Raw genomic sequence first — 26,428 nt, 5'->3', positions numbered from 1 at the left:
AGAGGAGGACCTCAGTGTGGAGGTGGAAACACTCCTTCAGGTATACACTGAGGCTGTGTTGGCAAGGGTTGGAAGTAGACAAGTTTGATTTTAAAAATTGTTCTGCTGATGCCAATGCAAATAGAGTCCACCATTATTATACCACCTATCCTGGTATCTGGGTTTTGTTTGTTCGCTTTTTAGGAAAATTACAGGGGAAGGGCTGTGAAATTAATTGTGGAAGCAGCACAATTACCGGTATATTAAGGACTGGAGGGTGAAGAGAATTGGGGAATGACTTAAGGGTTTCAGTGCTCAAGCACATGAAGATACCAGGTTGATCCATCAATGGAAAGCAGAAACAAGCAAAGTTTCTCAGAGGTTAGGTCTAGCCGGGCCTTCCTACCAGGCAGTTACCAAATATACCAGTACTAGAAAGGGTAGACTTGTTTTCTGATTAAAGTTTTGTTTATTTAATTGGAGCATTTACTTGCCCCGCTCCCGAAATGTTCCTGCGGACACTCCTGTTTGGAGCCAGTTTGCAATATTTGGAGCAGAATGGGCGGAAAGTTTATTTGGAGTTAGCTAGGCTTCTCTTTGGAGCAGGAACTGGCAAGCCACTCCAGTATCCCTGCCAAGAAAACTCCATGGGCAAAGACAAGCTGTGGAAGACAGGAGTGCCTGGCGTGCCCTGGTCCATGGAGTCAGTGGCGTAGCGTGGGTTGTCAGCACCCGGGGCAAGGCAAGTAATTTGCGCCCCCTAACCCGTGGATTTGCGCCCCCTAACCCCCCAGATGTTGCGCCCGGTGCGGACGGCCCCCCCTGCACCCCCCACGCTACGCCACTGCATGGAGTCAAGAAGAGTCGGACACGACTAAATGACTAAACAACAACAGGCCTCTCCTTCCAGAGGGGAGGGGTTGTGAGCAGGAGCAGCTTCCCGCTGGGGGCAGGGACGCATACTCGGCTCCCTGCTCCTAATTGCTTCTGCTGCCGCGGCCAATCCCTCCAGCTGACCAATAGGGCCACATTTAAACAGCAGCGCTCAGCTCCCAGTCTGTTTCTGCTTTCTTCGGATCTCTCACCCTCCCTCCCTCTTAGGTCAGCTTCTTTTTGCATATTGACCTTGCTATGGACTTTGGTTGGTTGCCTTGGTTGCCCAAGGGGCCTGGTAGGACTTTCTTATCCATTTGGCAAATTGGCACCAGCCTCTTGGTTTTTTCGCCTACCTCGTAGCAATTGGTCACAATATTCTGGTATTGGCAGTTAGGCATTGGAATAGGTGTGCTGTGTTGGATTGGGTATTGGGGTATTGGGTATGCACTGTCATCTACCCCTCCTCTTTTGGGTATTCCGTTAAAGGAATCCGGCAGTCGTGTATTTGCACCAACAAGCTCCTCCCATTGGTTGTTAACCCTAATTTGACTCCCCACTGTGCGGGGTGGAGTCAGGTATTGCTGTTTCATCCAACGCCTAAGCTAATACTACTCACATGCTGTAACCAATAAAAGTTGTGGCCTAACTTTGCCCATTAACCTAAAATAATGTGTCCTTGTGTCTTATTATACTCCTATGCGGGTGGCAGGTCCTCGACTCACAAAAACCAAATTGCAACCTTGGAGGTAGGGCAAGGCTGCAACAGCTGCTGTCTGAGAACCTGAGGCTGTGCTGGCTGCTACAGGAGTGCCTTTTTGCATCTAGCCTGCTGAGCTTGCATACTGTATTTGTAACAGAACTGATTTTAACAAAGGTCCCATAAGTTGCTAGGGCTCTCTAAGCAAAATGAAAATGAAATTTGAAGTTCTGTGGGTAATGCCGAAAAGTATTACACCAATAAAATCACAGCACACTTCCTTCTTAAAATGCCTTTTATGGTGTACTATTTCATCTTTAACTGGCAATCTCTTCTGCAGTTCCCAAAGATGCTATTGTAAATGGATAATGATAATTAGATTTGTATCATGTTTCACATGTAATGGGAGGGATTTAAAAGGCTGGTGAATTGAAAAGGTGATATTACTAACAGAAGCTGACTGCTTCAAGTCCATTGTCCCACATGAGATGTAAAATAATGTTAACTAATACATTATTGTATTATGAAGATATGAAACCACCCACCATTGTAGTAATTTTAAATTTCACTTTATATAAATAAGATTGTGCACCATGTCAAGCCAATCTAAACATAAAATAATGTCTTTGTTATATTCCCAGTACAGCATCTGAATCCCAGAGGATTAATTTTACTAGGGAAGGAGGCTTTTTCATACAGTTGTTGCTATAGAGACAAACCCCTTGCTTAGCAATCATGTAAATAGTACACTCAAACCATCTTAATTAGTCAAGGACTTTAGTGGCAATATGTGAAAAGTACAAAAGCATTATTTAAAACCGAATATACATTGGTTTATAAAACTTGTATTAATTACGGTAAGTTGTCTTCAGTAACCCTTATAACAGGCATGGCTGCATGGGTATTTTAAAAAAAAGGGCCTGGGGAGGTTGGAAAATATGTCAAGCAAAGAGGCAAGCTGGCCCCAGGCTCCAAGTCCTCAACTAGCACAACAGAACAGAAAATCTTCCTACTGTGTAATTGGAACTGGAGCAGCACAGTCAGAATGATAGGCGAGGGACACTAGGGTGCTCTCTCATCCCCCTGTCTGCACTGTGGAGATGATCAGAGCTTTTTTGTGTGACAGTACTCACCAGAACAGAGTACTGGCACAGCTTTTACATCAGCCCATTTTGTGCTGACACAAACAGTACTTTTATCAAGATATGAGTAACAGCATCTCATTTTTGAACCCAAGAAAGGTACTAGAGATGATAAAACTGACCTATCCCGCAGGGTTGCTTGTTTATTAATTCATTGGTATTTGTTTGTTTATTTATATTTGTATGCTTGCATCCACCCTTCCTCTAAGACTTTCAGCTCAATTTTGGGCAGAAATACGACTACTACTACTACTAATTTATTCTTTATACCCCGCCCATCTGGCTGGGTTTCCCCAGTCACTCTGGGTGGCTTCCAACAAAATATTAAAAATACAATAAAACATCCGACATTAAAAACTTCCCTAAACAGGGCTGCCTTCAGATGTCTTCTAAAAGTCAGATAGTTGTTTATTATTCCTACAGGTGCAGTTTCCGCAGTCACTTGCTACAGTTGTGCTGATGACAAGGACTGATCCCAAATGGCAGCTGCATTCTGCACCAACACTATGGAAGAGGCCACTGTGCCTCTCAGTGCCCAGGCCTCTGTTTTCAGGGCCCAGTACAAACTTGCAACATGGGTCTGCTCCCACCTACACACTGCAACCCCCTCCCATAGGTTAGGAAAGAAAAGGTTGCCTTTAAAGTCTAAAATTACCTTTCTGATATTTATGAAATTATGCCACAGCCCATGCTGGGGTATCTTTGTTTTTTTTTTAGCATGCCTCCAAATACCTCATCATTTTTTTTCCCCTGAAGAAGCATTCCACAAACCTTGCAAACAATTTTGTAACTTTCCGGTAGGTCCCACTGAATGTATTCCTATTCTCGAACATTTTCCAAGAAGAAATTGGGACATTTCTTGTCAGGTCCCCCCTCTCCACATGCACAATAACAACAACACTGCTTCCCACTTGCCCCCCCCCCCCGAAGCCCTGCACACTTACTTGGAAGTAAGCCTCATTGCTGAGTAGGATGGGATTCCCTCCTAAACCTGTGGAGTCCATAGAGATAAAAAAGTGGTCATAGAGAGAGTAAAGTGTAGAGAGAAATGCAATTCGGGACTTTGGGGACAAAGGTACAAATCCGTGACAGCTCATGTTTTTCTGTGATTGTCCCAGCCAAATTGTAGCACTTGGAGGGTATGTGTATTACCCTGTCAATGTTTAATAGTGTATCAATGTGATGGCATCCAGAATTTTGGGTAGGGATGTAATTTATATGTGGATGACATCCATTTCTATCTCTCATTTCTGTCATCTGACTCTGGAGAGAGAATTACAATTCAGATCAGGTGCCTGGAAGACATTTAAATGAACAAACTTGGATAAAATCCTATGTACACTTACATTATAGTAAGCCCCCCTGAGCATAGTGGGATTTATTTTTAGTAAACCTTCTCAGGATTGTGCTGTAAGAATGTAAACATCTCTGAAATGCTTCCTTCTTTCTTTCCCCCTACCAGAGCTCAAGCTACCAGTGTGAATTTACTGAAACACAGTAAAAAATATTCTGGGTTTGGAGTTTTTAATCATATGAGAAAGCAATAATATTTTAAGGATTTTTTTGGTATTGAAATGTTAAATCTTTTCACAGTCATTTTCTGTAAATGTAAAGGTAAAAGGTAAAAGGTAAGCTTTTTGCTGTGTAGAATATCACCCCCCCAACACACCTACACTCAAAAGAATGGTGGTCTGTTGCTTCCTAATGGCTGTTCTGCATCACCTCAGTTCCACATGAGAAGATTATAATTCCTAAGTTGTTTTCTGAGTTTGCCTGAATTTTTCATTTTCTGCAGTTCAGGTTTTTCAACATTGTTTTTATTTAAATATTTTGCAAGGCCAGGCGGTAATGAGAATGTACGGCACAATAGACTGATTGTTTTTGTAACAACAGCGCATTGTATTCATTCCATTCCATGTGCAATAACAAAAGTACAGTAATCGCCTATCAGGCAATAAGATGGAAAAGCACAGTAAGAGAATAGCAAAATAAATGAGATTGCTGCTTTAACCATGTCTACTCAAATGTAAGCTTTATTGAACTAAGTGGGGCTTGCTCCCAGTTCTGTGAGGTTAAGCTAGCAACCTGTTAACTGTAAAGGTAACAATAAAACTAAGACTCACTACACCATTTTTGAAACTCACGTGGCTCAGCAGTATAAATAGATGCATTTGTACTTGGCCAGTTTATTCCTGTCAGCCAGGCCTCAGGAACATTAACAATGCAATTCTATGCAATTGTACTCAAATGCCAACTCCCAGGTAAGCAAGTCTAGGATTAAAGTTTAAATGCATTTTCCTGGCTGACTGAATTTCATAATGGAAATGCCCCACACCCTCCTAGGAACATCACAGGAGTTTGCCTTCCCCAGAGTCAGATCATTGGTTCATCAAACTCAGTATTGTGCACGCTGAGTAGCAGGATCTCTTCTGGGTTTCGGACGGGGGCATTCCTGGCTCTGCCTGGAGATGCTGGCTGGGGATTGAACCTGAAACCTTCTGCATGCAAAGCATGTTGCCTCTGCAGCCTTTGCTTCCTTGTGGGATTCCTAGGATCTTTTCATAGTCCAGCAATGCCAATTTTGTCTGGTATGAGCAAGCATGGGAGAAAAACCTTTCCTGAGTTGGCAAAACCCTGAAGCGTCAACTTAGCAATGGAAATTCTTGAACTGTCCACTGTGGTTGGATTTGATCCACAAGAGAAGCATATACAGTGGTACCTCGCAAGACAAATGCCTCGCAAGACGAAAAACGCGCAAGGCGAAAGAGTTTTCCATTTTTTGAGTCGTTCCGCAAGACGAATTTCCCTATGGGCTTGCTTCGCAAGACGAAACGTCTTGCGAGTTTTTGCGAGTTTGTTTCCTTTTTCTTAAAGCCGCTAAGCCACTAAGCCGTTAATAGCCGCTAAGCCGCTAAGCCGCTAATAGCCGCTAAGCCGCTAATAGCCGTGTTTCGCAAGACAAAAAAACCGCAAGACGAAGAGACTCGCGGAACGGATTAATTTCGTCTTGCGAGGCACCACTGTACTGAAGCTTCACTGGTTAATCACCTTCATTTCATTTATGCATGCTGCAAAAGATAATCTGGCACTAAAACATTGAGTCTGTACTTCTTCCTCCATTTGGGACCCAAAAGTTCCTCCACAAGCATAGACGTATGTCGGTTGTGTGCCAGCATTATTTCTATAAGGATAACATGGATGTATGAAATATTCTTTAAATTAGTTTCAAAGTATATTCTTTAGCTAGTATATTTCACTAAAAGCTGAAAGGATCCCAGACCTCTGAGTAGGTACTCTCCTTTATCATGTTCTTTCTATTAATAAAATGATGGTATTGTACAGACCCTCCAAGTGTCCCTATTTTCCAGGGACATCCCTGATTTAGAGAAACTGTCCTGGTTTCTGATTTGATCCCGGAATATCCCGCTTTTCCTTAGGACGTCTCTATTTTCATTAGAGAAGTGTTGGAGGGTATGGAGTTATTCAGTGCCCAAGCTATCTGAAGGCAATTCTGTACAGAGAAGATTTTTTTAAATGTTTAATGTTTTATTATGTTTTTATATATGTTGGAAGCTGCCCAGAGTGGCTGGGGCAACCCAGTAAGATGTGTGGGGTATAAATAGTAAAAATATCATTATGGAATGGGACGTCCGTATATTAATCAGATAAATTTTGGAGGGTATGCATTGTAGATACAAATGGAATGGGAAGTTAAGTTTTAAAAGTATGACTCCTGTTTAAACCCCTGAAAAAGATCTGCCATTTTGCTTTCCCCGATCTTTGAATGTTTAAGAACACTTGCTGGTTGTAAACACCCATCTGGTTGTAAACATAGGCCCTCATGATTTCAGTACAGTTTTTAAGTTGCAACATCTGTGTTTGTATATCATCTGGTTGTTCCAGGTAAAGATGAAAAGTTGGTTACTGAAATCCATCTGACCAGTTGGTGGCAGTATTTCCTTGCACTTGGATGGTGACTCCTTCTAGCAGCATTCTGGATGACAGAAGGTGGGCTGTTGCAGCCTTATATTCTCCATGATAGTTTAAATTGTTTGCTCGTTTGCTGGAGATTAAATCTTCAACTTTTGACACAGATGTTGAATACCCAAGGATTTTTTATGAAATATTTGTCATCCTTTGGCACACTTCTCTGATTTGGGTAATACTGGAGAGGATTGGACATCACAAAGGTTGATGTCCACTAGGTCTTGTTTTGCACAAATGGAGGTGTCACCTGGACTCCTTCAGTGCAAGAAGCAGCCCAAAGTGATATCTAGGTCAGACCTAAACTTGCCACTTTCGTGCCCAAATTATGGAAGCTTAATTGAGGGGCGTAATTGCAAATGCAGCAATATAGCTTTTAGGGATGTTGAAATAAATTGAATAGGGTCACTTGGAAAAGTGAGCACCCCTGTCAGGCAGAGCCTATTTGGCTTGAAAGTTGTGCCTGCCTTTGCCTATTACACCGCCCCACCCCAGGGGCCCTGAAATTCACCTGATTGCTGCCCTGCAGGGGCTTGGACTTGGTGACCCTCATGATCCCTTCTAACTCTACAATTCTATGAAAAAGGAAGACCACTGAAGCAGGATTCAACCTCAATCTCTTAGCCACCACCCATCCTCCAACCGCTTCCAGGCACTCACACAAGACCTTCACCACCTTCACTGGTTCTGATTTGAAAGAGAGGAAGAGCTGGGTATCATCCACAGACTGATGAACACCCAGTCCAAACCCCTGGTGATCTCTCCCCGTGGCTTCATATAGATGTTAAAAAGCATGGGGGAGAGGATGAAACCCTGAGGCACCCCACAAGTGAGAGCCCAGGGGTCTGAACACTCACCCCCAACACCACTTTCTGGACACGGCCCAGGAGGAAGGAGCGGAAGCACTGCATAAAGGTTGACATGATTTAAATGTGACATGAGATTCTCCATCATGAACCTTGTTTGACCTTGGTGCAAACCTGATACCATCCTCATCTCAAAATGTGTCCTGAAGGCATTCAAGAAATACCTCAAAGGTCCTTGTAAAGGTCAATACAGGCAAATTTAGTTGCCAAGTATAATCTATTCAAATTCCTGAATGAGGGGCATCCAGAGAACGGTCAGACAGAGGGCAGAAAATTCAGTCACTAGGATGACCACTAGGATGACTTTCTTTAAAATGGGCAAGAACTCTGGGAGAAAGACAGGAATTGCTCATCTCAAGCTCCTGCCCCCTTCCCTACTAGAAGTATTATTAAAAGCTCAGATATTTGAGTAGTCAGTTGGCTCTGCTAGCTCCAGTAGAACTAGCCCAGTGCTCTCAAGGACCAACATACATGAACTGAAGGACTGGTATATTGCGTGGACAGGCGGAGTCCCCAGATCCCGAGTGGTCCCCCCCGTCATGTGGAATAACGACTCTAGACAACGTGCTATGGGATTAAATTGGCCACAACTTTATTAAATTTCAAATGTGGGTAGACCTTGGCTCAGGCATTGGGCGTTCTCCCTCCCTAGTCCCCAGCCGGGGACCTAGGGAGCATCAGGGTTATCCAGTGTGTGTGGGGGGGATGGGGCGGCTCTGGAGAACATATGTTCAAGCAGAGATAGCCACCCCCGTTACGCCGCCGCAGGGGAGAGCAATGACGACCTTTCGGCGTACGGCCAAAGCCTCCCTTCAAAAACCCCTTTAACGGGGAACCCTGGTATCGCCGCCGCAAAGAGGAAGATGGACTAAAGGATTCCGCCCAAGGCCTGATACCGCCAAAGTTGTGACGTTTTGCTACGGGAAAGGCGAAACCTGCCAATGCAGGGAAATTCCTTTCCGGCCCTTTAACAGCGACCTTATCGTAGCAGCGCCCGCATACCTGTGGAGACAGGTTAACCTGCAAAACCTATGAAGAAAAGTTAACCTGCAAAAGAAGACATTAACTGAGGGTGGGTAGGGTGGGAGAAGCTCTGGAGCCAAGTGAGGATTACCAATTAAGATCCACCCTCTATTGTGTGGGCAGGTAATCCCTCCCCTTACCTGGCCTGGTTTCCCTGGCAACGCTTCCCCCAGGTGGGATTGGACAACTCACTGGGGTAGGCGGGGACCTCCAGGTATCCCACCTGAGGGAAGGCAAAGCCTATGCTGATGGGGCCACTCCAGATCCAGGGCTGCACGCGTCCACGCAAAAGGCGCCCCCCGTTTTAAGTGGGGAGCGGTCATTCTTCCCCAACCATTTCTGCCTTGCTATTTAGTGCAGGTTTCTGTGGCAAAGTTGCCATACTCACTTTTCTACAAGCTTTTTTGAAAATAGGTATTTCTGTTATTCTTTTGATCAACATGTGTATGTATTATGTGAGATGCTGCCTCTTAAATTTTAATTTTGCTGTCTGAAGCAGCATTTTGGTATACAGTGAAACCTCAGTTGTCGAATGTAAACCATTCTGGAAGGCTGTTTGACTTCCGAAATGTTCGAAAACCAAGGCGCGGCTTCCGATTGGTTGCAAGAGCTTCTTGCACTCAAGCGGAAGCTGCATTGGACATTCAGGTTCCAAGAAACTTTTGAAAACCGGAGCATTTACTTCCGGGTTTTCGGTGTTCGGGAGCCGAAACGTTCGAAAACGGAGCCATTCAAGAACCGAGGTTTGACTGTATTCTGTCACTTCTACTTCATATAATAAAGCAAACTTTATTTATTCATTTGGTGTGAGAACTTATAGGCATAAGGTTAAGGGTAAACATGTATTTATAACAAATGCACTTCATAACTCCAGGAAAAGATTCTAAACCTCTCGTTGGTGTGTGCTTGGACACCTCCTTGGGTTCATGATCCAAACTATAACAGTTGTGTGCATGGAAGGCCTCTCTGCACCTCTTTTTAAAATATATATATATAAATTTTTATTAAGATTTTAAAGGTTACCGAAAAAAAAGAAAGAATATATATATATATATACATAACAATCAAAGAAGAAAAAGAAAAAACCATACATATAGAAAAACATCATCAAAAAACAGAAAAAAGAAAAAAGAAATAAGAAACAAGTCAAACCTTTAAATCACTTACTTACATTCACTTATTTCCTTGACCTCCTTACGCCTCCCATTTTTGTATTCTAATTCAATTAGATATTCCAGCAAATCCTTCCAACTTTGTTTTTGTCCTAATAGTTTATCTTAATATACTGTAATTTTACATTCTCTTTCACCAACTCATTTTTACTTAATCCTTTATATCTTTTCTGCTAAAACCACATAATTTTTTCCCCAACATCTTTCTAACATTCCTTAATTTTGCAATATTTCTGAAGATAAACTTTAAATTTCTTCCACTCTTCTTCTGCCGACTCTTCTCCTTGGTCTCGGATTCTGCCAGTCATCTCAGCCAGTTCCATATACTCCATCACCTTCATCTGCCATTCTTCCCAAGTGGGTAGATCTTGTGTTTTCCAATACTTTACGATGAGTATTCTTGCTGCTGTTGTAGCGTACATAAAAAAAGTTCTATCCTCCTTTCGCACCAATTGGCCGACCATGCCCAAGAGAAAGGCCTCTGGTTTATTCTGGAAGGTATATTTAAATACCTTTTTCATTTCATTATAGATCATCTCCCAAAAGGTCTTAATCTTTGGGCATGTCCACCAAAGGTGAAAGAATGTACCTTCAATTTCTTTACATTTCCAACATTTATTATCGGGCAAATGATAATTTTTTGCAAGCTTGACTGGTGTCAAGTTCCACCTGTAAATCATTTTCATTATATTCTCTCTTAAGGCATTACATGCCGTAAACTTCATACCTGTGATCCATAACTTTTCCCCAGTCAGCCATCATAATATTATGTCCAACATCTTGTGCCCATTTAATCATGACAGATTTAACCATTTCATCCTGTGTATTCCATTTCAACAGCAAGTTATACATTCTTGACAAATTCTTAGTTTTAGGATCTAACAATTCTGTTTCCAATTTTGATTTTTCCACCTGAAAGCCAATTTTCTTTTTTTTTTTTATAAATATTTATTAAAGTTTTTAAACACAAATGCACAAATAATAAACGACCTTACTTCTATCACAACAATTTCATCACTTCTTTGGACTCCCTCACGTCTCCCGCTCCCATTTACATCGTTAAAATTTTTTTCCAAACAAATTATCAACTTGTTTACAATCTCATGTCCACTCATTCAAATATAATCTAGCACTTCTTCCAAAAAATTTTATATTTTCTTTAGTCTCACTTATCATCAAATTTAAATCTAGTTTAGTGGTGGCCAATTTTTTATAATCATAGAAAGCCAATTTTCTTATCCAAATTATAAGCCTCCCTTATTTGATAATAATGAAGCCAATCTCGTACTTTGTTTTTTAGTTTGTCAAAACTCTGCAGTTTTAATCTATCTCCTTCTTGTTCCAAAATTTCCCAATATTTCGGCCAATTTGCCTCCATATTGGGTTTTTTCAGAGCCTGGCCTCTCTGCACCTCTTGGCCCTGCATTTGGAGCGACGACTCCTCTGCCGCTTGCCACCGGATGAAGGGACCCTCGGCACTGGGAGATCCTCCTCCGAAGACTGGATGCTGAGCGCCTCCTTTGAAGGGGCCGACCGAACCTGCACAGAACTAAAAACATGTGAGGAGCTTGGCTGGAAAGAAGTCCCCCCTCCCATGCTGTGTAACTTGAGGCCCTGAACTCCCAGACCCCGGGGGTGCCGACTGTGAACAAGGCAGCCCGGGCCAGAAGGCCTGCTGAACCATGGCATCCATACTCCTTGGACGACCCCTAGGGATAGCTGGCACTGGGATCCTGGAAGGCTAAAACTGGGAGAGCAAGGCCCCAGAAGGATCATAAGCCGCCCTTCGCTCACATCTGAAGGACCATGGGCCTCAAAAACAGTGGAAGACGTGGAGGGGCCAGGCTGAGAATCAGGCTGCCTCCCAAATTGCTGAGCCAATGACTCAAGTTCCATATTAAACCTTGTCATGGCAGCAGGGGCTGAACCAATATCAGCCATGATTTCACCCAAGCGATCCAGCGTAAGCTGAGGAACTGCTGGCGTTTGCGCTGAACGCAGACTGAGACGGGCCTCTAATCACCCTTTTTGAAGGGAGAGCAGGACTAGGATTCCTCTTAAGAGGCATCTTGATCCCTTCTTTTCCAAGCAGGGGGAGTACTAAACAAAGACACAATAATAAAGAGCACTCAGGCAATCAAAATGGCGCTCCCGCCAAAACAAAATGGCGCTCCTGCCAAACTAGCTGGGGCTAAAATGGCGACTGGGCCAAGGGGGGCGGGGTTTCGCAGCCCTGGGAAAATTCCCCACCAGCCTTTACGCAAAATGGGCAATGAAACTCACCAATCCAACAGAGAGGGAATTCTCAAACAATACAAAAGCGATCGGCTGTACAGAACAATCCACCAATGAAACTCATAAATCGCCCCAACACTGCATAAATTCAAAGCGCTTGAAGCTGCAACTGCAGCTGGATCCAAGACTAAAAGTCGCTACACAAGAAATCACCAAGACGATCTGTCGAAGGTAATTCGCTCTCTCTTGGCTGCACAGAGGACACGCTGCTAGCTTGTTCCGAATGCACGCGCCGAAAGAGGAAGCTCTGGGTCATGTGCATGGGTATATATAGGTCCTTCGATCCGTTTGCACTGCGCCCCATTGGCCAGATTGAACCCAACATTGAGGGACCTACCAATCAGGTGTTGTGGCTGACCAATCTTACCCTCCCACAACAAAGGAGGTTGGTCTCCAGGTCTCACTGCAACACGTGCCCTCTTTTAGGGAGGACACGATTTGATAGACCTTTAAAATATACCCTTCTAAATTCCTTCCTGATCAAACCCAAAGAGTGCTCAATAACAGTTCCTCATCACCCTGGAAAAAAGTGACAAGTGGGGTGCCAGGGGCTTCTGTCCTGGACCCGTTGATGTCCAACATCTTTATAAACAACATGAATGAAGGAATTGAAGGAATGCTAATCAAATTTCCAGGTGACAACAAGGGGGGGGGGCAGACGCCAATGCTGCAGAAGACAGAATATGGATTCAAAATGACCTTAGCAGATTGGAGAACTGGGTCCAAAATAACAAAATGAATTTCAATAGGGACAATAGGAACAGGTTCTACACTTAGGCAGGAAGAACCAAATGAACAAATATAAGATGGGGGAACACCTGGCGTGCATGTGGTACATGTGAAAAGGATCTGGGGGGGTCTTAGCAGACCACAAGCTTAACATGAGTCAGCAGTGTGATGTAGCAGTAAAAAAAAAAAAAAAAAAGCTTACACTATTTTAGGCTGCATCAACAGAAATATAGTGTCCAAATCAAGGGAAGGAATCACACCACTCTATTTTGCCTTGGTCAGACCACACCTGTAATACTGTGTCCAGTTCCAGGAGCCAAATTTTTAGAATGATATTGACAAGCAGAATGTGTGCTGAGGAGGGCAACCAGGATGATCAAGGGTCTGGAAGCCAAGCCTTATCTTTGAGGGAGCTGAGTATGTTTAACCTGGAGAAGAGGAGTATGAGAGGAGATAGGATAGGTAAAGGTAAAGGGACCCTTGACCATTAGGTCCAGTCATGACCGACTCTGGGGTTGCAGCGCTCATCTCGCTTTATTGGCCGTGGGAGCCAGCTTCCGGGTCATGTGACCAGCATGACTAAGCCACTTCTGGCGAACCAGAGCAGCGCACGGAAACGCCGTTTACCTTCCCACCGGAGCGGTACCTGTTTATCTACTTGCACTTTGATGTGCTTTTGAACTGCTAGGTTGGCAGGAGCAGGGACTGAGCAACGGGAGCTCACCCGTCGCGGGGATTTGAACCGCCAACCTTCTGATTGGCAAGTCCTAGGCTCTGTGGTTTAACTCACAGCGCCACCATAGCCATCCTCTGATATCTAAAGGGCTGTCCCATGGATGATGGACCAAGCTTGTTTTCTCCTGCTCTGGAGAGTAGGACCAGAACCAATGGCTTCAAGGAGATTCCAACTAAACATTAGCAAGAATTTTCTGACAGTAATAACTGTTCAACAGTGGAACAGACTTCCTTGGAACATGGTGGATTCCCTTCCTTGGAGGTTTTTAAGCAGAGGTTAGATGGCCATGTGTCAGGAATGCTTTAGCTGAGATTTCTGCATTGCTGGGGGTTGGACTAGATGACCCTTGGGGTCCCTTCCAGCTCTACATTTCTATGATTCTATACAGAACTGAGAAAGTTATTGATGACTTGGGAGAATGGTGCTACGTGATTAAAGTAGCAAAGTAAGGCAGACAGCAGGGTGGAGAAAGGCTTATTGAATATTTTACAGTCATTTATATTTGACCTCATGGGTCCAAAACTTATTTTTAGGTTTCTAATCACCTTTCAAGTGATGGAAAATTGCTGGCCTTATGTTTCTGCGTTGCCGTGTTGTAGCACAAGCACTTTTCCAAAGGTGATTGGACTCATTTTTAATGTGTGATAATGGAGAGCCAATTTAGAAAATCAATATGAAATGGCATGCTAAAAAAAGAGGGTTGGTAGGCAATGTGGTATTATTTGTTTACCATAAATCCACATTGAAAGTTGAGAAACATTCTTCTCAAACCATGTCTCATCAATGTTGTGACCCAGTGGAACATGTACACACACATACCACTTCCTGATCTGAGACAAAATATCTTGTACCTGAAGCATTCCTGAGATACACCACCTTGCTAAACTTCCAAACTTGTTTTGAAAATTTTCAAGGAAGGACATTCAGTACCTTCATATTCAACTAGTGTTGGTGGTGAATTTCAGCTTCTACTGTTAGAAAGTTCTTCCTTATTTTTGATGTCAGTGAATGTTTTATTGGTTCCACCCCCCCCCAAAGAAATCCCAGTATATGAAATGAGTAAATGACACCATTTGGAATATTTTAATATTGTCAACTTTCTTAACCCTTAATCTAGGCTTTTCTCCCTGAGTTTCCCTTTAAAACCTTTTGCCTCCGTTTTGAACTGAGATGTTCACCACTGAATCCAGAGAAGGTTGTTGAATAATAATAATAATAATAATAATAATAATAATTTATACCCCGCCTATCTGGCTGGATTTCCCAGAACTAGAATGGTGTTGTGAGGTAATTTTAGGTTCTGGAACATTTCTGTGGCCACCTCAACTGACACCAAGCCAAACTGCACAGATCCTAGATACGACACCAGAACACTTGGGTTAGATCAGCTTTGGAGAAGCTTTTCTGCCTTGTGTTAAAATGAATTTAAAATAAATATACAGTACAGTGCCCAGCTTACCTACTATATCTGCCTAAATAAGCCCACATAAATATATCGTGCTTAAACAATCCGAAAAGAAAAAGCAACAACTATACTACTACTACTACTACTAATAATAATTTATTTATACCCTGCCCATCTGGCTGGGCTTCCCCAGCCACTCTGGGCAGCTTCCAAAAAAATATTAAAATACTGCAATAATCCATCCAACACTAAAAGCTTCCCTAAACAGGGCTGCCTTCAGATGTCTTCTAAAAGTCAGATAGTTGTTTATTTCCTTGACATCTGATGGGAGGGCGTTCCACAGGGCAGGCGCCACCACCGAGAAGGCCCTCTGCCTGGTTCCCTGTAACTTTGCTTCTTGCCGTGAGGGAACTGCCAGAAGGCCCTCGGCGCTGGACCTCAGTGTCGGGGCTGAACGATGGGGGTGGAGACGCTCCTCCAGGTATACTGGGCTGAGGCCATTTAGGGCTTTAAAGGTCAGCACCAACACTGCTGAGATACTACGTCTCTGATCTCGGAAACAAGATTACTACAATTCAGAATTGTGTTGTGTCTTTTCCCACCACTCAATATTATAGCTGAGGGCATTCTTCGTACTAAAAGCCCGCAGCAGAGCCATGATGTGCATGTTATATTTTTGTGTGTTTTTATATTGTAAACTGCCCTGTGATCCTCAGGTGAAGGGTGGTATAGAAATTTAATAATTACAATCAATCAATCAATCAATCAATCAATGATGGGTCGAGGCAGCTGCCTCAGGCAGTGGAAGCCCTCCAGCGGAAAATCAGAGCCAACAATGGTGGAGGTTTCTTGCAAGATCTTGTTTCACTCTGTGAGTTCTTGTCATCACTGCCATTGTGGCTGCCACTTTGTGGGTGCGGCCACACAACTCAAGTAAGGGAAGCTTGGGGTGGGGGGTGGGGGACAGTATTTTCCTATTTTACGTTGGCGGTGAAACGGGATGTGCAGCACTGTAGCCTGCAGAAACCTCAGTCTTCAATAACCCAAGCTTCACCAGGAAATTATCTGTCCATGAGAAATGAGTCAAGGCATATTCCTCACCCACAATTCTCTTTCTTTATGCACTATAGAGAACACCATGCCTACTGTATGAACAGCAGCATGTTGTGATATGTATTTGGAACAGGCGCACAATGGTTATGGTAATTAGGAGCTCCTGAGCTGCACCTGATAAGGCAGCCTCACCAGGGTTGTTGAAGTCCATTGAAGGCAACATCATTAATGTCTACTAATAATGAATGATGAGTACATAGAGGTTCCAGGTTCAGAGGCAAAGACTCTCCTCCCTGGAAGAGAGGGGAGTGGTTGTGGGCGGGAGCCCGAGCTCCACCTCCTGGCCAGGGGCCGTAGCCCCCGCCCTCCTCACCTGGCTGGTGCCCACGCCCACCGGAGGCAGCCAACCAGGTGTCTCCGGGGGGCATGTTTAGCAGCTTAATGCTGCGGGGCCAGCTCCGCCTCCTCCTCAGTCGTCATTGTCCCACAGCGAGTCACCCACCCTCCACTTCCATTTAGCTCAGGGTCTAGGTTTTTGGCCTTGCTATGGACCTTAGGTTGGTCGCCCCGGTTGTCTGGGGGGCCTGGTAGGAATTTTTCCATTTGGCATTAGGCTTTTTGGATTTTTCGCCTACCTCGTAGCAATCATCACAACTTTTGTGGTATTGGTGGGTAGGTTAGGCATTGGATTCATGTGTGTCAAGGGCTAGGTGTGGCCATCGCCTATGCTATCTACCGTGGGTTATTCCGTTAAAGGAATCTGGCGGTCGTGTATTCCGTCCGATGCCTGCTTGGCGGGAGGCCATGGCACGACCCTCAGTGACATCAGGGGGTGAGCCTATAGTTGTATTAGCATCAACAGGCTCCACCTACTGTTGAATAAACCCACCTCCTATAGTCATCCAATGCCTAAGCCAATACCTTTTCACTGCTGTAATCAATAAAGTTGTGGCCTTTTCTTGCCCATTAACCTTATATTGCGTGTCCTTGTGTGTTTATTTCACATATCGGGGGTCGGGCCCTCGATCCACAATATGCTACTGAGGAGATGTTATGACTGCCCTCCTGTCTTGCTCATAGGCTTCCTGTAGGCATTGGTGGGTCAATGTGGGAAACAGGATGTGAACTAGACGCACCGTTAGTCTGAGCCATGGCCACTTTTTATATTTAACAATGACAACAAATAAACTACATTGTTTTCTTCACATTACGTAACAGGAAAAAAACTAAGTAAAAATTAAATCTAATGAGAAGAGCTCTACTGGCTTGGACCAAAAGCCTAACCACAGACCCTACAAGTATCCCCATTTTCCAGGGACAGTCCCAGATTTACAGAAGCCATCATGGCTTCTGATTTCATGCTTTTTCTTAGGACATTCCTATTTTCACCAGAGAAATAATAGACTCATAGAATCATATGTTGGAGCGTATGGGGTTATCCAACCCCCAAGCTGGCTGAATGGAAGTTTTTATACATGTGGAAGCCGCTCAGAGTGGTTGGGGCAACCCAGTCAGATGGGCGGGGTATAAATAGTATAATAATAATAATAATAATAATAATAATAATAATAATAATAATAATGCCATCCCTATTTCATCAGAGAAATGTTGGAGGGCATGTAACCAGTCTCACATCCTATTTCCCTGGTGGACACCCAGATGACCATTGGAAGTTCATGAGCAGCACATGAAGACATTTATCTAATCCCATTTGAAGGCTGCCTAAATTGGTTACCATCAGCACATGATGGTAAACTGTAATTCCACAGTTTAACTATGTGATGTGTGAAGAGGTATTTCAGTTTGTCTCTCCCACCACTCGGCTCCACTGGATACCCCCAGGGTCCACTGTAAACATCTATCAAGATTTTTTTTTTTAAAGTTACAACTTTTTAAAGTTGCATTGAGACCTGATAATTTGGGTTTTCTAAGCATTTTGAGATATTAATCATTCATCAGAACAATCCAATTCTAATTTAGAGTTCTTACTATTGTACTGTAAAAATCTATCAAGGTGTTTCATCCTTTTACAATATTTATTTCTTTCACCCTAACAGAATACATCAGCTTAATATCCAAGACCATCTCCTGACTTCCCACTTAATAACCAATGGCGCCTCTGTTCTTTCACTGGGCCGTGAGGACCCTTGTCACCATGAATAATAATAGATTCACTCCGTTTCTTGTTCTTAACACCAAGCTTGAGAGCACCTCAGTCAATTGAGTCAAAACTAGTCCCTGTCCTATCCCTAGTTTCCAGCACCAAGTGTCCTCATGGGTCAAAGGGCACATAGGTTCCACAGCAAAGGGAATGGAATCCTTTTTGGAATCCCTGCTTCCCTGTATGCCTTCTCTCCACACCCCCCCCCCTTAAAATAATTTTTATTGATTTTCTTTTCTCATAACAAATATCCAATATCATTTTCCAATTTCCTCCCTCCCTGTGACTTCCCCCAACTTCCATTTCTGGTTTATTACATCAAATGTTACATTCTGCTGTTTGTACATAATACTATGTTATCACCTGTTATATTTCTTGTTCTCTGTAAATAAAATTGCAAATGTTTATTTAAATCCTGCCAACGAGTCCATTTTTTTTTTGTTTCTACAAATACTGTAAGTTGTAAAAGGTTCCCATTCTTTTCCAAAGTCACTATTGTCCTTTTCACACAGTTTATCCGTTAACTTTGCTAACTCTGCATAATTCCAGTTACAGATAGGTAGCCGTGTTGGTCTGCCATAGTCAAAACAAAACAAATTCCTTCCAGTAGCACCTTAAAGACCAACAAATCAGTTCTTGGTATGAGCTTTCGTGTGCATGCACACTTCTTCAGATACACTGAAACAGAAGTTTCCAGACCCTTCACTATATAGAAGGGTCTGGAAACTTCTGTTTCAGTGTATCTGAAGAAGTGTGCATGCACACGAAAGCTCATACCAAGAACTGACTTAGTTGGTCTTTAAGGTGCTACTGGAAGGAATTTGTTTTGTTCTGCATAATTCATCAGCTTTTCTTGCCATTTGTTTTTGATGGTATTTTTCCAGTCTTCCAATTCTGTGCTATTAAAATTCTTGCTGCTGTTGTAGCTTACATAAATAATGTCCAATTTTCTTTCGGCAATTCTTGTCCTAAAATACCCAAGAGAAAGGCTTCTGGTTTTTAAACAAAGGTTATTTTAAACATTTTTTTTCCAGTTCATTGTATATCATTTCCCAACTTTTTTAATGATCTTGCAATCCCACCACATATGGTAAAATGTACCTTCCCCGTCTTTACATCTCTGCATACCTTCTTGATGTTGATGCTGCACTTATTTGGCCAGAAGCAGGGCACCACCTCATCTAACCTGGTCTCCACGGTGCAGCAGTCTGACACCCTAGTGCAAGATCAAATCATGAATCATAGCAATTTTATTTGAAGCCAATCTAGAATGAAACAGCAACAGCCTACGACTGGTAGGAGATGATGGGATAACTTGAATACGATGAGTTGGAACAAGAGCTAGCTCCCTTCTCCTATCCTGCTCCCATTTATTACCAAGGACAGACCTCTCCAGTTCCTCATTCATGGGCAAATAAAGGCATCCTGCTTCTGTAAATCGCTTTGTGGTTTTTAAATTTTATGAAATAAAAAAATAAAATAATAATAATAATAATAATAATAATAATAATAATTTTTTATTTATAACCCGTCCTCCCCAGCCAAGGCCGGGCTCAGAGCGGCTTACAAACAATAATAAAAACAAGAAGAATGATTACAACTTAAAAACAAAAATAAAATACAACATTAAAATAATGGAACATTAAAATATTAAAATGTAGCCTCATCGCAGGAGGAGAAGGAAAAGAAAAAGAGAGAGAGAGAGAGAGAGAGAGAGAGAGACGGAGGGAGGGAATCAAATTGGCTCCAAGCCAAAGGCCAGGCGGAACAACTCTGTCTTACAGGCCCTGCGGAAAGAAATCAGATCCTGCAGGGCCCTGGTCTCATGAGGCAGAGCGTTCCACCAGACCGGAGCCAGAGTTGAAAAGGCCCTGGCTCTGGTTGAAGCCAATCTCACTTCCTTAGGGCCCGGGACCACTAGGGTGTTGTTATTTATGGACCTTGAGGCTCTCCGTGGGGCATACCAGGAGAGGCGGTCCCGTAGGTACGAGGGTCCTAGGCCGTGAAGGGCTTTAAAGGTCAAAAGCAGCACCTTAAATCTGACCCTGTACTCCACCGGGAGCCAGTGTAGCTTGAAAAGCACTGGGTGAATATGCTCCCATGGCAGAGACCCCGTGAGGAGCCTCGCTGCAGCATTCTGCACCCGCTGGAGTTTCTGGGACAGCTTCAAGGGCAGCCCCGCAAATACTGATCTATCTGTAAGTGAGTTTCTCATTAAGTCCCAGTAACTCTGAGTAGGGCTTTTGGTTTCCTTGCCCCTCTGTTTTGTTTTGCTTTTTTGGTCAAACAGCACCTACCTACTTTTGGGAAACAATTGACAAGCTTCATGGCTGGATGAAAAGGTCTTTGCTTTCAATGTTGATTTTGTATTTTTGAAAAACTTTTCTTTTTTCTACTTAAAAAACCCCCTTTTTAAAGCTGCTTCATGTGTTTATAAATCACCATGGGATACATGCAAATGCCAAAATAAACTAAACACCCCTAAATCACTTAGGAAAAGCTATTTGCCAGCTTTACTAAAAAACCCTAAACTTAAGCAAACTGTTCAGATTTCTGACTAGATTTATTAAAATAGAAAAAGGGGAGGTACAGGGTGCTGTCATGTTACATACTGTGGTCATCAAGCACGATAAACCTGTTTAGATGGATCAGCAGAGGAGCAGGTTTCATGGGAAAGGAGATAAGGTGACAGATAAGTTCGCTGTGGTTCCTGCATTGCAAGGGGGTGGAATACCCTTGGGAGTATCTTCCAAGTCAACATTTCTATGATTCTATGAGGACTGAGGATAATTAACAAAGGGCTTCCTGCTGCAGCCCTTTGTGCCCCAGCTTTAGTCTGCAACTGGGAAGAAAAAGAATAGCAGAAATCGGCACCTTCCCTGCTTGGTGCACCTGACGCATTAGGGAACCAACACAAGGGTTAAAAGGAGTTTCTGTGACTACGCATCAATAGCTTAAACTTTTAGAGAAAATGTAAAACCAGTATGAAAATATTATGTACTAATGTATAGTTGGTGGCACTGTGGTCTAAACCACAGAGCTTAGGGCTTGCCAATCAGAATGTCGGTGGTTCTAATCCCCGCAACGGGGTGAGCTCCTGTTGCTCAGTCACTGCTCCTGCTCACCAAGCAGTTTGAAAGCACGCCAGTACAAGTAGATAAATAGGTACTGCTCTGGTGGGAAGGTAAACGGCATTTCCGTGCGCTGCTCTGGTTCGCCAGAAGCAGCTTAGTCATGCTGGCCACATGACCTGGAAGCTATCTGCGGACAAACGCCAGCTCGGCTCCCTCGGCCTATAGAGCAAGATGAGCGCACAACCCCAGAGTCGTCTTCAGCTGGACCTAACGGTACCTTTTTATAGTTGCAAAATAATAGCAATAATGAAGTAATTGTTGGAGCTGCAACCTTTTTTGACCTGTTACAAAAATAGCTACTTTCACTTATTAAAAATTTCACAGCTGTGCTTAGTCGCATAGCATTTTGAAACAACAGATAGCACTTAACCTAAAAATATCAAGCTTCTGTACATTTATGACCTAAGATGTTTGAAATGGGTTTAATTACTTAAGAGGCTATATAATGGATAATGGATCTCATCAAAAAAGACGCCTGCTGATGGAGTCAAAGGAAGTTCATAGGAATCCATGTTCAGTCACAAACAAGAATGACTAATACTGTAGAGTGCATTTTCCATGTTGTTGAATAACATTTGCTTATTTTTAGATCAAATAACTAATATTTGTATAATTCTGCTTGCATGATTTTACCCACAGTGCTCTTGATTTTTCTTTGAGCAGAACTTTGGCTCGGAGTAAATCTTTTGGAGTGTAGCATCAGAAAAGGTACAGTGTCAATGAATGCACACTGCCAACAAATTCCTGCTGAGTGTTTTACTCATATTCAGCTGAGCACAAGTAGAGATGATGCATATATAAAATCTACATGCTTTATGTAAATTCTAAATTCCACTCCAAATGTCAAAGCAGCGAAGCACACATGAACAACCCCAAAAAATCAACAACCCACAAAACTAATTGAAATATCTTGAGCCTAAGACTTTGAGAGTTAATTCTAATATTAAGCTTTGTAGAGTTACTGTCAATCACCTATTAAGAGTCTCTCCCCCCCATACATTTTTTTAAATGAGATGCTTCTCTAGTCAGTAGCAGGTTGCTGCCTTTTCCTATCTGAATTTTTTTAACAGCTTGATCAATATTGAGCAGGTGAGATGCCAGCTAGCAGTCATGCAAGCTTATTAATTTTCCTTAACAAATATTTTATATTTGTGGGGATTGCAATTTTACTGGAAACAGCAAATATTATATCATAGCAGACTTCCACTTTTTAGATGTAAGAAAAGCAAATACTTTCCATTCTTATCAACATTGTTTGCAAATTTTCTCCTGCCATTAGTACTTATTACCAACGTGATTTGTTGTGAACTCCTTATTCCCCCCCCCCTTACTTCAGCTCCTCCCACTTTTAAAAGGTGGAATGACACAAATGACCAGGCAGAGCAGTGGATAGTGGAAGTCTGTCAACATCCTCCTGCTGCACACACTACTTTTCCAAGGCTGAGGAGCTTTTGCAGAGTGCTCTAATATTATCAAATAGGTATGTAATATTGTACTTTGCCTTCAGCTTCTTAGTAGTTATCCTTAGAATATTTCCTTTAATATCTGTGTTAATAAGCTTTTGTAGCCTTTTGTGTGCTTCCATTTATGTTTAGTTAGGAATAAAACATTATAGTTACTAAATACTGGCAAATATTAGGGGAAAATCTGTACTCCCCTGTCTGGGGAGTGCTGCTGAGATACATTTATTTTCAGAGTATATCTGGCATTTTATAGTGATACAACTCAGCCATATAAATCCTTGTAAACAGCTATGGCATGGGCTTGAGGTTACCACTCTGTTCATTCACAAAACTTTTCCAGCTCTCTATAATACATTTGTCTTTAAATAATTCATGTGGATAGTGAAATTATTTAAATCCTTTTGAGCTTTGAATGAATAATGAATCATCTTCACATCCAGCTTAACTGAAGTACTGTCCACGGTTTCTTTTTCTTTTTTGGGTGTTAAGGCTATTAAATAAACCAAGTGGTGAAGCTAATAATTATGACAGAGACAGACCAACAAATAATGTATGGACACTTTATCTAGAATAGTCATACTATGAAACTTACATTATGGTGGTAATTTTAAAAATAAAATGATGGAATAATTTGCTTTCCTGACTATGAGTGCAGATCCATTGTGTCAAGTCTATTGATTGTGGTCAGAATTCAGGATTATTTATGATTTAGGTGCGGGCAAATACAACTGGCTGTTTGGAATTTGTATTTTCCAATTGACCTATTTGCTCACTTGCTGAAATTGAATCTAAATCTTGGGACTGGAATTTCATTAGAAGCATAGAAGCAATATTTTACATGTATTTCTTAAATCCAAATGTGTTAAGCAGCCCTAAGCTCAAAATGCCCTGTAGATTTGAAAATTCTGGTAATCTTTTTGGAAGCCCATCAAAATTATTTGTAATCAGCTCCTGGATTGGGACCCTCTACACAGGATTAAGGCCTGACCTAAGGTGACTTCCATAGTTCCAGTTACAGATAGGTAGCCGTGTTGGTCTGCCATAGTCAAAACAAAATAAAAAAATTCCTTCCAGTAGCACCTTAAAGACCAACTAAGTTAGTTCTTGGTATGAGCTTTCGTGTGCATGCAGGTATCTGAAGAAGTGTACATGCACACGAAAGCTCATACCAAGAACTAACTTAGTTGGTCTTTAAGGTGCTACTGGAAGGAATTTTTTTATTTTGTTTTGACCTAAGGTGAGTTGCAGTAGCAGCACTACCACCAGGTAAATTTATGACAAAAAGAAAAACATAACTTGGGCCACATGTGGGGCCTGGGTCAAAAAAGGCTGGACTCTACACCCACCTAGAATGATTTGCTACCGTTTTGGGGGGTGGGTGTGTGATTTCAATTGGTTGAAATATGAAGGGTGAATATTTCTTTCTGTTATTCAATAGCGTGCCTGTGCTTTCATCACTGAAATGTTCACTGCTGTGAAATATTGTTGTGTGGGTGCTAGTGCAGCTTTACTTATTATAGCAAAGAGTTCTCCCTATTTTGAAATTCAGTAGTTCTCATGGGGTGTGTGCAAATGTACGCAGGCATCCCTACTGTTGAGTGAGCTCAGTTGTCCCCCGATTTTGGTGCTTGCCTTGGAGTCATATCCTGATTTCTTCTTCTTTCCTCTGCAAGTAGACAGTCTGTCATTAAAAAATAATAATCAGACACCTTGCGATTTTATCCAAATAAATATTAATAAATTTTTGTTTGTTTGCTTATTTGTTTAAACTGTCCTTTGCTGAAAACTAGCAGAACCATGTTCATTCATTCATTCATTCAGAAGCTTTCTTTGCCTGCTCTTCATGAAATGATTGCAGGGTGAGTTACAGTATTATTTAAAACAGAAAAAACAAGCCAGGAAAAATGAGATCAAGTAAAATAATCCAGAATAAAAAACATAAAAGCACAAACAGTTACAGTAGTGAACCTGCAACCTGGGCAGAAAGGTTTTAATCTGGTGCCAGAATGTCAATACAGTAAGTGCTGCTGTGCTGGTCCGGGGGGGGGGGGGAGGTTACCGTGGGGCGAGGTCCAGGACCTGAGTTGAGGGTCGGCAGACAGTCCTCCTCGGGCGAAGCGGGGTCCACAGAGGGAAGCCGGGCAAGGACAGGAACTCTGGGGGAAACAGGACTGGATGCTGGCCGAAACAGCTCATCAACGACGTTGCTCCCGCAACCTGGGACCAGGCTGACTGGCCTTTATCTTCTCTGAGGCCAGGGGCGGCCCCGGCCCCCAGGAGACCCGCCTCTCCTGGCCTTAAGGCGAGCACTCCTCCTGGGAGAAACCAGTTCCCTGAGCCTCTCTGCCCTGAGCCTCTGCAGTTCAGGAGAGGCTGAAGGGTTACTGGGCCCAGGGGGAGACTCACCTGTAGGCACTGAGTCCTCAACCACCTCTGGAGCCAGAGTGGATTCACCTGGTTCCTGCTCCTGAGGATCCGGCACAGGTGCAGGCGCTTCAGAATCAAGGCCCTGCCCCAGTTCAGCCGGCCCTGGAAGCGGGGACTCCTGTGCAGGCTGGGATTTCTCCGGTTCAGCCTCTGAATCGGATTCCCAGGCCATCACAGCTGCCTTGCAGGTGCCTTGCAGGTGCCATCACGGAGGCGACCCTGTCCCATGTGACCGGCCAATATACTTCCCCTGGTATTGGGACAGAAAGAAAGGGCTCCCCAACATTCAGGTCCTAGGCAGGCTGATCCAGTTCTCCTAGAATCAATACTGCAGGGAATATGACGTAAGTCTGTACTGACTCAGTTATAGAAAGTAGACCTGCTATGAGTATACATCCTAAGTTACTGTAAAGCTCTTCAACCGTTCTAGCAGCTTTAATATATACTTATGTTATCAATGTATCCACTGTGACACTGGCCCTTAGGAATCCCACCCATATGGAAAAGATCTCCCCCCGGCCGAAATATTGGGAAATTTTGGAGCAAGAAGGAGACAGATTAAAACTGCAGAGTTTTGACAAACTAAAAAACAAAGTACGAGATTGGCTTCATTATTATCAAATAATGGAGGCTTATAATTTGGACAAGAAAATTGGCTTTCAGGTGGAAAAATCAAAATTGGAAACAGAATTGTTAGATCCTAAAACTAAGAATTTGTCAAGAATGTATAACTTGCTGCTGAAATGGAATACTCAGGATGAAACGGTGAAATCTGTTATGATTAAATGGGCACAAGATGTCGGACATAACATTATGATGGCTGACTGTGAACAGTTATGGACCACAGGTATGAAGTTTACGGCATGTAATGCCTTAAGAGAGAATATAATGAAAATGATATACAGGTGGTACATGACACCAGTCAAGCTTGCAAAAATCTATCATTTGCCCGATAATAAATGTTGGAAATGTAAAGATACTGAAGGTACATTTTTCCGCCTCTGGTGGACGTGCCCAAAGATTAAGACCTTTTGGGAGATGATATATAATGAAATGAAAAAGGTATTTAAATATACCTTCCAGAAGAAACCAGAGGTCTTTCTCTTGGGCATGGTCGGCCAATTGGTGTGAAAGGAGGATAGAACTTTTTTTATGTACGCCACAACAGCAGCAAGAATACTCATCACAAAGTATTGGAAAACACAAGATCTACCCACCCGGGAAGAATGGCAGATGAAGGTGATGAAGTATATGGAACTGGCTGAGATGACTGGCAGAATCCAGGA

General features: G+C 42.8%; 1 protein-coding gene and 1 long non-coding RNA gene across 5 annotated transcripts in view; one reads left to right on the top strand and one right to left on the bottom strand.

Annotated features, from left to right (window-relative positions):
* Window positions 1-8,931: 8,931 nt before the first annotated feature.
* On the bottom strand, window positions 8,932-12,301 carry LOC309335725. The gene is made up of 3 exons (XR_014153674.1): window positions 11,763-12,301; window positions 11,151-11,278; window positions 8,932-9,539 (listed from the first exon to the last, which is right to left on the bottom strand). It is a non-coding gene; the product is annotated as an uncharacterized lncRNA (long non-coding RNA).
* A 10,291-nt stretch (window positions 12,302-22,592) lies between these two features.
* Window positions 22,593-26,428, top strand: part of TRPM8 (transient receptor potential cation channel subfamily M member 8) — a 70,082-nt gene continuing 66,246 nt past the window's right edge. For all 4 annotated transcript variants that reach the window (XR_014156708.1, XR_014156709.1, XM_081862412.1 and 1 more), the window contains exon 1: window positions 22,593-22,732. The gene's annotated coding sequence lies outside the window, so the exon portion shown is untranslated. The remainder of the gene's footprint in view (window positions 22,733-26,428) is intronic.

This window comes from Podarcis erhardii (assembly GCF_964252035.2).
Source record: "Podarcis erhardii genome assembly, chromosome: 1".
Taxonomy (NCBI): Eukaryota; Metazoa; Chordata; class Lepidosauria; order Squamata; family Lacertidae; genus Podarcis; species Podarcis erhardii.
The sequence above is the reverse complement of the archived record's forward strand: the minus strand, read 5'-3'. Positions and strand labels throughout refer to the sequence as shown.